Consider the following 13,454-nt stretch of genomic DNA (forward strand, 5'->3'; position numbering starts at 1 on the left):
CGGCAACCTTCCCCTTGTGTACTTCTCTCCTCCTTTTTGTTCGTGCGTGCTTTGGCGCCTTGCGCGCGCACACGCACACACACACAGAGATTGAATTATCGTCCGTGGAGATCAGATATGATCCATGGAACGGAAATCAAAACATTACAAAGGGGTTCTTCTAAACGAAAGGATCATGAGATACATCTCAGTTAAGGACTTCCAAAGATGTGTCAAAAAGAAGAGCTAAAATGAACAAAACTAAGAAGGGGAAGGTGAGGAAGGAGCCAGCTTGGGAGTTCGAAACTCCTGAATAATGGCTTTACCTCCTCAATAGACTGCCCATTTCCCTGTTGTGCGCGCTTCTCGCATCTTCTGGAATTCTACCTTCTTTTGTTTGAGTTGGCGGGTGTGAGATCTTCTGCAAACCAAATATTAGTATCCTTGAGAAGCCTTGATTGCTCAAGGAGTTTGATTCAATCCGCCTTGGTCTTGAAAGTGAGAATTGCGTAATTGGTGCGATGTATGAGAGGTGATTGTTGCGAAATCCCATTCTACCAAGTGGGTTATTGCTTGGATACGGGAAAAACACACGTGAAACTTGAGATCCCCCTCCCCTTTCCAGTCACTTGGGAGCCGAGGTGTTGGGCATGGAGTTCTCAGGCATATTGGTGTAGTAAAAATTGAGCAATTGACAAAGGTAGGGCAAGTTTAGATGTGCGAAAAAGAGGTGTTGAGGATAATCTTTAATCACGAGGCTTGCATTGATCATGGGCCCGACGGGCGTGGTGAAGAGTGGATAAAAGTTGTACAGGTGCTACCTCATGAGGAGGGAAAGATTGGAACAAGGAGAAGACCCACTTGGTATAGGACAAAGAGCGCCTCTCAGTGATGACCAACCTTGTTGTGGCTCTAGTTATGGCAGGACACCTTCCATGAATTTTTGAATGGCTTCTTGGCCACTCAAACCTCTTACTATCTTACAAAAACCACAAAAACCCAGGGATGCATTTGCTACAAATTCTAGAGTTGCTACCAGTTGGAATGTGACATGGCATAATCAACAACACAAAGCCTAGGGTGTAAGCTCTCTCTCTCTCTCTCTCTCTCTCTCTCTCTCTCTCTCTCTCTCTCTCTCTCTCTCTCTCTCTCTCTCTCTCTCTCTCTCTCGGTTGGGGTATAAAGCCCAATGTGGTCGCCCAGGTAAGTGGGCGGGCTGCCAGGTATGTACACATATTCTTTTGTTAAAACCTAATAAGAACTCACTATGCTCTACACATTATAGTAGAGTGAGTTCACCATATCATCGTGCTCTTCTTCTCGCACTCTCTCTCTCTCTCTCTCTCTCTCTCTCTCTCTCTCTCTCTCTCTCTCTCTCTCTCTCTCTCTCTCTCTCTCTCTCTCTCTCTCTCTCTCTCTCTCTCTCTCTCTCTCTCGTCGCACTTCCGCTCGTACTCCTTCAACTGGTATCAGAGCTCAGATCGAGGCTCGGGGCAGCATTGCAGGAAGCTAGAGTCACCTACTCAGATTGGAGTGAGATTTGATAGGCGAAGACACGGCCCCAAGTCCTATGGGATAGCTCGAAGGGCTAGGTGTTCTCAGAATTTCATTCTGAGGTCATCTCGGCCACCGTTTGGCTTCGACAAAGTTCTGCGCAAGCCATTTTCGACTACGTGGTCTCAGCGGGTGCAGATCCGACTCTGCAAATTTGGGGTTTCGGCCTACGACGACTGCAGGTGTGCTGAGGATATCAGCACTCCCAGAGTGCTGATTTGTGGCTGTCTACACATCGAAGGAAGGCTCACAGTTCTTGGAGGTGTGTCACATATGACACGGGCGCATCTACACACAGACTGTAGGCAACATCCACTAGTTCATCAGGTAGCTTGTGTTTGCTGCTTGATATTTCAGATTTCATCCTAACATTGCAGGTACTTCCACATGGGATGTATTGTCAGAAATGATGTATGTATGTTGAGGGTTTGCTGGCTGTGAGTCACGCAGCAAACAACCGCCGCAGCGGTTACAGCATATAGTGGGAAATTTGTGGATATATGACTTTGTGGGAAGTCTATGTATTGTCAGATTTACTGCAGCCTTTGTTGAGGGTCGAGTGAGGTTTTATTGAGCTGGGGGATTCTCGAATGTTGAGATCCTTTCGGTGATACAGGTCTTGGAGCGATCCCTCGAGCACCCTTACATAGGCAGCTAGGACGTATTGATTGTGAGTTAGACAGTTGGGATTGCATCTTTGCTTTACTGCCGTTGAGGCATTGTCGCAGTCTATGCTTACAGGACAGTGACAGGACATTGAGAGACAATACAGGTGCAGGACAGGTTTACCCACAACTTACAGTGTTAGAGAGACAATGGTTTTTTGAGTTGTTTTTGGTCTGTTTTTTAGTACACCATAGCCATTTTACAAAGGAGACTCTGCCGAAATTTCTGCAGAATCTGAAGCTTTCTCGGTTCATTTGACAGGTTGATATTGGTTCAGAGGTCAGTTTACAGGGGAAACTCTGCCGAATTTTTCCCAGGAAAGTAAACTACTGTGAACCGTAGTTATGGCTGGATCACAGGACACTGCTCTTTACAATATCAAGAAGATGGATGGAACCAATTTCCCATTGTGGAAGAAGCAGATTTGGCACGTGTTGGTACAAAAGAAGCAGATAAAACCTATAAAGCTCAAAGGGATAAAACCAAAAGATATGGACGAAGATGAATGGAGTGAAATGGATGAATTGGCACTTTCTACCATTGTGCTGACTTTGGCTGAAAGCGTTTACTTCAATGTAGCAGACGAGATGTCGGCTTATGAAGCATGGACAAAGCTGAGTGATCTTTATGAGAAGCAGAGTGCAGCTTCACAGGTATACTCGCTTAAGAAGCTTGTTGACTTGAAGATGAAAGAAGGGACATCTATGTCCAATCATCTGAATGAATTCAACACCAACTACAGTCAGTTTGTCAGCTCAAGGTGTCAAGTTTGATGAACCTGTTAGAGCTATGTTCCTGTTGATCACATTACCGGAAAGTTGGGACACTTTTCGCACAGCTTTGAGTAATTCTGCACCTCCAGATGGTTTGACCATAGCAGGTGTAGAAGGCAGTCTGCTTACTGAAGAAACCAACAGAAAGACAATGGACAAAGGCAAAGGAACAGCCTTAGTTGTCAGGGGAAGGACCAAAGAAAAGGACAAAGGTGGAAAGAGGAATCAATCTCGTAGCAAGTCCCGCAGTGCTAAAGGCAAGAGTGACATAGAATGCTACCATTGTGGCAAGAAGGGTCACATGAAAAGAGACTGCAGAGAATGGAAAGCAGAAAAAGGCAAAGAGAAAGCTGAAGACCATGGTGAGAAGAACAAGTCCTCAGTGAAGATTCAAGAAATAAATGTGACAAACATTGTTGCAAAGGATGACAGTCTAGTGTCAGGAGACATCTACTTCTTGAAGAATACAATGGACTCAGCTCTTCTTAAAGCATCTGATGGAAATGCACTGAGTGACTGGATTATAGACTCAGGGGCATCACTTCATGTGTCTCCAAACAAGGAGTGGTTTACCTCTTATGTGACCACTAAAGATCATGTTCGGCTAGGCAATGGGCAGACATGTGAGACCTTAGGTGTTGGATATGTTCAATTGAAGTTTCAGAATGGCTCTTCTTTCACGCTGAAGAATGTGAGACATGTTCCCGCAATTACAAAGAGCTTGATCAGCACAGGTTTACTTGATGATGCTGGCTACGTCACCACTTTTGGAAAGAACATGTGGAAGATATCCAAGGGTTCTATGACAGTAGCACATGGAGTAAAGTTTGGAGGACTTTACATGATTTATGTATCAAATGTCTCTAAAAATGTAATCAATGTAACCGAGCAGCCGAACGTTTCTTTGTGGCATAGCCGGTTAGGACATATGTCCAAGAAGGGAATGGAAATCTTGTCTCGTTCTGGTTATTTGCCTGGCTTGTCATTTAATGATTTTGAATTCTGTGAACATTGTTTGTATGGTAAGCAAACACAACAGCCACATAAGCATAGAAGCAGTAGAAGAGATACACAGTTGGCACTTGTTCATAGTGATTTGTGTGGACCTATGCCTAACCTATCTCTAGGGGGATCTTCTTCCTTTATGACATTTATAGATGATTACTCGAGGAAAGTATGGGTTTACTTTCTCAAGCACAAGGATAAAGCGTTTAGTGTTTTCAAAACGTTTGTGACACTTGTGGAGAATCAGAGTGGCAAGAAGCTTAAATGCTTACGCACTGACAATGGTGGAGAGTATGTTTCAAAGGCCTTTCAAGACTTTTGTGAGTCAAAAGGTATAAAACGTGAACTTACTGCTCCTTACAATCCTCCTCAAAATGGTGTTGCTGAGAGGATGAATAGGACCATACAAGAGAAGGTCATATGTATGTTGTCTAATGCACAATTGACATATGGGTTTTGGGCTGAAGCTGTATCAACAGCTGTTCATCTTATAAATAGATCTCCTAGCAAGGTTTTGCAGAAGGATTCAGTGGCAGAGATGGTATGGTCAGGCAAAATGACCTCATACAAGCATCTCAGAGTCTTTGGCTATGAGGCATATACTCATGTTCCAAAGGAATTTAGGAACAAACTTGAGCCAAAGAGTAGAAAGTGCATCTTTCTAGGCTATGGTAATTCTGGTGAGATGGGGTACAGACTTTGGGATCCCGAATCCAGAAAGGTTATCCGCAACAATGATGTTCACTTTAATGAAGCCAAATATCATTCTAAACCAGAGAGGGTTGAGGAGATTAGAAGAGTTGTCTTCCAAGAAGATGGACCTGCACGTGCAAGACAAAATGTCAGGGCTCAAGAGGAGCAAGGACAGGATAGAGTGGAACCACAGGTTGTGGCTGAGCCTCAACCACCTATTTTACGTAAATCGGGACGGATCTCACGACCTCCTGATCGGTTTGTTCCATCTATGAACTAAGTCATTTTGACTGATTGCAATGAGCCTTCATGTTACAAGGAAGCAGTGCAAATGAAGGACTCCGGGAATTGGCAATTGGCCATGCAGTCAGAGATGACAGCTCTGCATAAAAACCAGACATGGAAGCTAGTTAAATTACCACAGGGCAAAAAGGCTCTACCTTGTAAATGGGTTTACACGTATAAGATCACCGCTCATGATAGTCAACCAAAGTACAAAGCAAGGCTTGTTGCCAAGGGCTTTAAGCAAGAACAAGGCATTGACTTTGATGAAGTCTTCTCTCCGGTGGTCAAGATGACTACATTGAGATGCTTTCTTGCATTGGTTGCCATATTAGATTTGGTGTTGCACCAAATGGATGTCAAGACAGCGTTCTTGCATGGTGATTTATATGTGGAAATTTACATGCAGCAGCCAGAAGGGATTGTTGAGAAAGGCAAGGAAGATTTGGTATGCCAGTTGTTAAAGAGTCTTTATGGCTTAAAACAATCACTGAGGGCATGGTACCATAAGTTCCACAAGTTTATGCTTTCTCAAGGCTACAAACGTAGTGAGTTCGATCACTGTCTATATACAAAGAAGGCTAAGGATGGCAGTTGGTTGATCCTTATTTTGTATGTGGATGACATGTTGATTGCTGGCAAGCACTTGGAAGAAATTTCAGCTTTGAAGTCAAAGATGGCAAAATCGTTTGACATGAAAGACATGGGTGAGGCAAGTCATATACTTGGTATGCGCATTGAGAGAGGCAGATCAAAGAAGTTGATTTGGTTATTTCAAACAGAGTATATTGACAAGGTTTTGCAACGTTTCAATATGGAGAAGGGAAAGGCATTGAGTGTTCCATTGCCACCACATGTGAAACTTAGCAAACAAGATTGTCATGTGTCTGAGGAAGAACAGGCTGAAATGGATAAGATTCCATATGCCTCTGCAGTGGGTAGTTTGATGTATGCAATGATTGCTACTCGCCCAGACATTGGATTTGCAGAGGGAGTAGTAAGTCGATACATGTCAAACACATGCAAGAAACATTGGGAGGCAGTGAAAGGAATATTGAGATACCTGAAAGCTACAAAGAGTATGCGTATATGCTATGGGAGTCAGGAGCTAAGTGTAAAGGGTTTTACACACTCAGATTATGCAGGTGACTTAGACAACCGAAGGTCTACGTCAGGGTATGTCTTTACATTGGCTGGTGGAGCAGTATCATGGCGTTCTAGATTACAAGATTGTGTTACTCAGTCTACTTCAGAGGCTGAATATGTTGCAACATCGGAGGCATGCAAAGAATCAATTTGGCTCAATCGACTAGTAACAGATTTGGGACTCAAAGAAGACATGCCTGTGATATATTGTGATAGTCAAAGTGCTACACAATTGGCTCGCAATCCAGTTTATCACTCAAAGACAAAGCATGTGGATGTGAAGTATCATTTCATCAGGGAAATGCTCAAGGATAAGCAACTTCACCTTGTCAAAGTTCACACCACAGAAAATCCTACTGATCTACTTACAAAAGGACTTCCCTCAAAGAGCTTTGCGCATTTTCGCAAGCAGTTAGGTGTAGGGTAGTACATCACTTCTCTACATCTCTTGTATATTAGCTTGTATAGTAGCTTCTCTCACGCTTAAAGTACCACATTGGACTTTAAGTGGGAGGTTGTTGGGGTATAAAGCCCAATGTGGTCGCCCAGGTAAGTGGGCGGGCCGCCAGGTATGTACACATATTCTTTTGTTAAAAACTAATAAGAACTCACTATGCTCTACACATTATAGTAGAGCGAGTTCACCATATCTGTCATAAAATCTAATATCTAACTAACCCAAATGATTTTCTCATATTAAATTGATCACTTAATGTGGGAGAATAAACGGGAACAAGTGTTAAGATATAGGTATGTGCTTTTAGATCTATCTCAACACGGGGCCAATGTAAAGGGGCCCAAAAGGGAGATGGTCTATCAAAGAGCAAGGCTAACCAATGGAGCATAAGACCTTAGGGTTAGCTTCATTGAAGACCTCCAATCAATGTGTGTAAAAGTCCTTTTGACCTTAAGTAAGCTAGGGCTGAGGTGGGAACCCGGCCCAAGCTCGAGGTGCTTGTCCTGCTTGAGGTGCTTGTCATGCTTGAGGTGTTTTTCATGCTTGAGGTGCTTGATTAAGATGCTTGAGGTGCTTGACTGGCTCCATGCTTGAGGTGCTTGACTTGCTGCATGATTAAGGTACTTGAGGTGCCTTGAGAAGCTTGCCTGAGATGCTTGTGGGAACACCCCCTAGTTCAAGTGCTTTGTCATGCTTGATGAGTAAGGTGCTTGATCACCTAAAGTCAAAATCATTCCTACAAGAGGGGGGGCGAGCCCTTTTCCTAGGAGCTAGAGAGAGAACACCCACTCACACACACAAGGGAAGCCCCAACTTGAAGAGGCAGCAAGGACACATGTCAGGCCCCTACCCATGTTACCTTCATGTGTTGCTTGAAGCCTATTGGCTAAGCTTCAAAGGGGTCCAATGATAAATTACATGAATTATCTAATTGTTTTAGCATTTATCAAGTCCTCTCTCTCAAAGGGGAAAGGGGGACACTTGTCCCAAGGCTACCCATGTTGCTTGTAATGGCTCCTGCTTGTGATTGGCTAGGCCTGGAGGGGTCCAATGAGCTTCAGGCATGAGCTACAAGGGGGGGTCGACCCAAGCAAGCTAGGGGGGTGCCTAGGGGGTATACTCACCCACACACACTCACAATCACTCTCATGGTGTGCTATGCAAAGTGCAAGAGCTCCCTCTCCAAGCAAGTAGAGGTTGAGAGCCTACACCAACACTCTTGGCTATGGAGTGCAAATCCAACCAAGAGCCATGCTTCAATGCTTAAGCTTGCCATCTCCTTCTTCTTCATTACTATGCTATTATGTATGCTAGCAACAAGAGTATGATAAGTGAGGAACTAATTCTTTCTCTTACGAAATGTTTCTTCTTCCTCTTCCCTACCCTCATTCCCTGCTAGCTCTCTCCACCTTCGAAGGTGTTTGAGGTCTTGGGACTGAGGCTTGGGATAGTTAAAGCTTTCTTCAAGTTTATGTTATGTTTGTGGTGCATGAAGCCTTCCATCTTCATGGCATCACCTAGGTCACAAGGAACACAAAGACTGTATTGTAACAAGTCTCTCTTTATGGGAGAAATCATAATACAAATGCCTATTGGAGGGGGGACCGGCTCCACATAAATCCGGTCCTCAATTGTTGTCATGTTCTCTAAACTCTCTCTCTTGCAAAAGTATTGTCTATGCCAAGTTAACTAATTGCTATGATTATGTTGCTATCTTCAATTATGTCTACCCGCTATGCTCACAAAATCATTTCTTGAAAGTACTCTCATTAAATTCCGCTATTCTCAAATTGAATAGGCAAATTCCATTACATTGGTATCAGAGCATTTGGTTTCTCTTTTCTTGCTTAAGAAGAGAGGTCCTTAAGTAGCCTATAAATGGTTGATGTTGTTAATTATAATAGAGTAAGTGGAACTGGGATCTAATACCGGTTTTGTTAAGCCCACTATGTGGGGGATGGTGCACACCTCGGGAGCTTTGGACTTAATAATGGAGTCTTTTTAGACTTGCCTACGGCTTTACCATTATTGAGCCATAAGAAGTCCGAAAGGAGCTAGCCCTTGGCAACTCTGCTATGTTAGACCTACTCCTCTATTCTCTATAATTAACCACTTTGAGCCGTGGGTGTAGATACTTAAGAGCCGATTTTCAAAGGCTAAGAGGAGTGGCAACTAAGGTTTTGAATTGCCAAAGCATACACTAAGTACATACATAAAATTTTGTTATCATGGCTGACAATAATCAAGAGAGTAGAATGAACATTGATAGCTTTGATTTTGCACATGAAGGTGCTAATGATGATGCTCCCATGTTTGTGAATTATCTTGTGACTAGGTTGCAACAAGCTATGGGCAACCCAACCTTGCAAGCCGAAGTTACTCAACAACTTCGTGCTTATGGAATTTCCCTTCCTCTCCAAGAGGAGAGAGAGCTTAGGAGGCCTCTTGAAGAGACCCCCAAAAGAAGACTCTCTCCCATTCGAGAGGAGGAATCCAAAGAGAAAGAAAGCAATGAAAGTCTAAGTTCTTCTGAAGATGTGGCTCCACGAAGAAGGCGGTCTAGACGATCGCCTACTCCTCCCAAGAGGAAAAGAGCAACCCATAGTCCTTCTCCTCATCACTCTCAAAGGCAAGAGAGGAAACAAAGGAAGAAAAGGGCTAGGAAGAGGTCACCCTCTTCTCCTTCTTCTTCACCTTCCTTCTCTTTCGATGAAAGTTATGGCTATTCTCCTAGAGAATACAAGAGGGGAGGACATCGCAAATCATTTCCTGCATGGCGAAGGTCACAAAAGCTAAAGAAGTTCAAGGAGGGAGGAAAGAGTATCTCTTTTCTCACCTACGATGGCACCTTTGGTGCTACCGACAAAGTGTTGGCCTTCATCCAGCAATTTGATGCGGCCTTTGGGGACGAGGGCTTCACAGAGTCCTCCAAGCTACGCCATGTAGCTATGCACTTCCAAAAATCAGCTCGTCAATGGTGGGCTAGCCTTCGTGGCAATGGAGAAGCCCCAAAGACATGGAAAACTCTACGAGTTTCCATCATGAAGCAATTTCTTCCAAGCGATACTAAAGATAAAGTTCTTACCGAATGGCGCGGCTTGAAGCTCCTCTCTCATGAGTCTATCAACAAGTATGTAGATAAGTTTTGGGATTTACATCTCAAAGCTACTGTCTTTCAAAAGATAGACTTTGCCGAGCAAAGACAACAATTCTGTGCGGGATTACCTGAAGAGATGGCCGAATATATCAACTCTCAACGGCCCGGTACTATTACCGAAGTAATCCACCACACCATGGTTGCTTCACGCATCAATTTCCATCAAGGGGCTAGACGTAATGTCAAGCCCATGGAAAACAAAGATAAAAATGATGCAAAGGGGAAATCCAATGCTCAAAATAATTCCCAAGGCACTTCCAACAACAACAACAACAATCGGTCCAAGGAGAAGGGAGTTTACAAAGGTAAAAACAAACTCTCTCCTGAAGAGCTTGAAGCTTTTCGCAAGGACCATAAGTGTTTCAAGTGTGGGGAGCAAGGACATGGCTATCGTTCTTGCCCCAAGAAGAATACTCGCAATGAGACTCCTAGGGCTTCCACCATCGAAGCTCCAAAAGAGGATGCTCATTGCAAAGGATCATCACTCTCCTATGCTTGGGGAAAGGTAAGAGAGCATGATGCCTTCATCTTGTTTGATCCTGGCTCTACTCTCAACTTCATATCAATAGAGTTGGCCACCAAGTTGGGCATTCAAGCTTTTGAGATGGGAGATATAGTAACAGCTGATGCAGCTTTCAAGGGACAACAAGCCTCCGTTACTCCCTTGATTGGGAAGTTGAGGCTTCATGTCCAAAGCTATGTCGACAAAGAAGACTTCTTCATCTCTCCCCTCCAACATCAGGATGTTATCCTAGGGGCACCATGGTTTGATCGCATGGCTGCCAACATGAAGTTCCCTGAAAGGAGAATTTACTTCACCTACAGGGGAAAGAACATGTATATAGATGCTAGTGAGCGTGGTCGCACTATTCCACTTGTAAATCCTCTTTCTTTTGATAAATCAATGAAGAGCTCAGTTTCTGCGTACATGATTTATGTCAAAGAGTCTCTAGAAGCTAATAATGTTTCATCAAATGAAAATGATAGGAATCAAGAAGAGTTAGACTTGTCTACTTTTCTAAAAGGATTCCAAGATGTGTTCATCGATGATATCCCTATGGACCTACCTCCAAAACGAGGGGATGATGACCATCGTATTGAGCTCCTTCCAGGAAGCTCACCGCCTAACAAACCTCCTTATCGAGTCTCACAAGCTCAACAAGAGGAGATCATGAGGCAAGTACAAGAGCTGGTAGACAAAGGGATGGTGAGGCCTAGTTCCTCTCCCTTTTGTTCTCCAGTCCTTTTAGTGCAAAAGAAAGATGGTACATACCGTATGTGTGTGGACTATCGAGCACTAAACCATATCACTATCAAAAACAGATTTCCCGTACCTCGGGTAGAAGATCTGTTTGATAAGCTACAAGGCTCTACCTACTTCAGTAGGATTGACCTTAAGAGTGGCTATCATCAAATAAGGATAGTGGATGAGGATATCTTAAAGACCGCGTTTCGCACAACATTTGGTCTTTATGAATATCTAGTCATGCCTTTTGGCTTGACTAATGCACCAGCTACGTTCAATCGTTTGATGGAGAAAATTTTTAGATCATATCGAAAATTCACTGGAGTGTTCTTCGATGATATCATCATCTACTCCAAGTCTTTGGAGGAACATAAGCAACATCTCCAAGTGATTTTTCAAGCCTTGAGGGAGAACAAACTTTTTCTCAACCAAAAGAAAAGTGAATTCTTCCTTCAAGAGATTCAATATCTAGGCCATATTATCTCTCACGATGGTATTCGTATGGATCCATCAAAGTTAGAGGTAATAAAATCATGGCCTAACCCAAGGAATCTACATGAGCTAAGAAGCTTTATTGGTATGTGTGCATACTATAGACGCTTCATAGCAAAATTCTCTCAAGTAGCAGGACCACTACACAACTTAACCAAGAAGAACGTTAAGTTTGTATGGTCTGCTAAGGAGCAAAATGCTTTTGAAAAACTCAAAGAGAAGCTTACTTCCCAACCAGTCCTCGTGCTTCCGGATCTCTCAAAGCCATTTGAGGTCCAATGTGATGCTTGTGGTGATTGCCTTGGAGCAGTTTTACTTCAAGAAGGGCATGCCATAGCATATGAGAGCCGAAGGCTCAATGGTGATGAACGAGTCTTGGGCATTTATGAGAAAGAGCTTTTAGCTGTTCTACATGCCCTAGACACATGGAAGCACTACCTATTGGGGACTCCATTTATCCTACGAACCGACCACCAAAGTCTCAAGTATTTCATGACGCAAACCAAGCTTTCCGACAAACAAATGAGGTGGGCAAATTTTCTTTCGCAATTTAATTTCCATATTGCTCACATAGCTGGTAAGCACAATCAAGTTGCCGATGCACTTTCACGACGACCAAAAGTTAATGCGGTGTCTATAGCTACTCACAATGATCTATCCTCTATGATAGATGAGTATGCTACTGACCCTTACTTTAGAGACATAATGTCAGCCCTTGCTTTGGGGAAGAAAGAGGAACCATTCACCTTGCAGGATGGTTATCTTCTCCACGGCAATAGGCTATGTGTTACCCATTCCCTTCGTGAGAAGGTTATGTATGAATCCCATGCTCCTCCATATGCAGGTCATAGAGGTATTCAACCTACTCTCCGAGGAGTAGAGACGTATTTCTATTGGCCTACCATGAAAGTGGACATACAAGAGTATGTTTCAAAATGTGTAGTATGCCAAAAGACCAAGTATGATAGAGGGAAGCAACCTGGATTACTCCAGCCATTGCCTATTCCAAATTCACCATGGGAGAGTATATCCATGGATTTCATCTTTGGATTACCCAAGTCTATCCATGGGAATACAGGAATATGGACAATAGTCGACAGGTTTAGCAAGCAAGCACATTTTATTCCTGTCAAAAAGACTATTAAGGCACATCAAATGGCAACTCTCTTCATATCTCAGATTTTCAAACACCATGGATTACCCACATCCATCGTGTCAGATAGAGATCCTAGAATGACCAGTAATTTCTGGAAAGGTCTCTTTGAAAATCTAGGAACAAGATTGAATTTCTCTTCGGCCTATCACCCACAAACGGATGGCCAAAGTGAGATAGCCAATCTTACGATACTCGATCTACTCAAGACTTATGTTACCGAAGTAGATCAACGCTCACAATGGGAAAAGTATTTACCGCTAGTAGAGTATGCCTACAATAATACTGTACATACTTCTACGGGCAAAGCACCTTTCGAGATCATAGAAGGAAGACCTAAAAGTCCCTTGCTACTGAAAGTACATGGAAAGATCTTCGCCGCCGATGAGTATAGCCGTGACCTACAAGAATCTTTTCAAAAGATTAGGGAGGCTATAGCCATCTCTCAACAAAGGCAAAAAGCTGCTGCTGATAAGCACAGAAGAGCCTTAATGTTCAAAGAAAATGATTGGGTCTTACTCAAGTTTCCTAAGGCTCGATTAAGGCAAACGACGGGCAAAAATCCTACGGGCCATCAAAAGTATTATGCTAAACTAGCAAAAAGATACTATGGTCCTTTCCAAATCTTGAAGCCTATCAATGAGACGGCTTATCAACTCAAGTTGCCCAACCATTGGCTTATACACAATGCCTTTCATGTAAGCTTACTTAAGCCCTACAAAGGAGAGCCACCAATTGAACCAATTATTGAAGACCCTCCCGAAGTTGAAGACCAAGAAGAGGTGCTACAACCCGAAGCTATCCTTCGGCATGAAGACAAGGTACTACGACATGGTAAGATTATCCGACGG

The sequence above is a fragment of the Adiantum capillus-veneris genome, chromosome 28 (genome assembly GCF_014529385.1).
Source record: "Adiantum capillus-veneris isolate H3 chromosome 28, ASM1452938v2, whole genome shotgun sequence".
NCBI lineage: Eukaryota > Viridiplantae > Streptophyta > Polypodiopsida > Polypodiales > Pteridaceae > Adiantum > Adiantum capillus-veneris.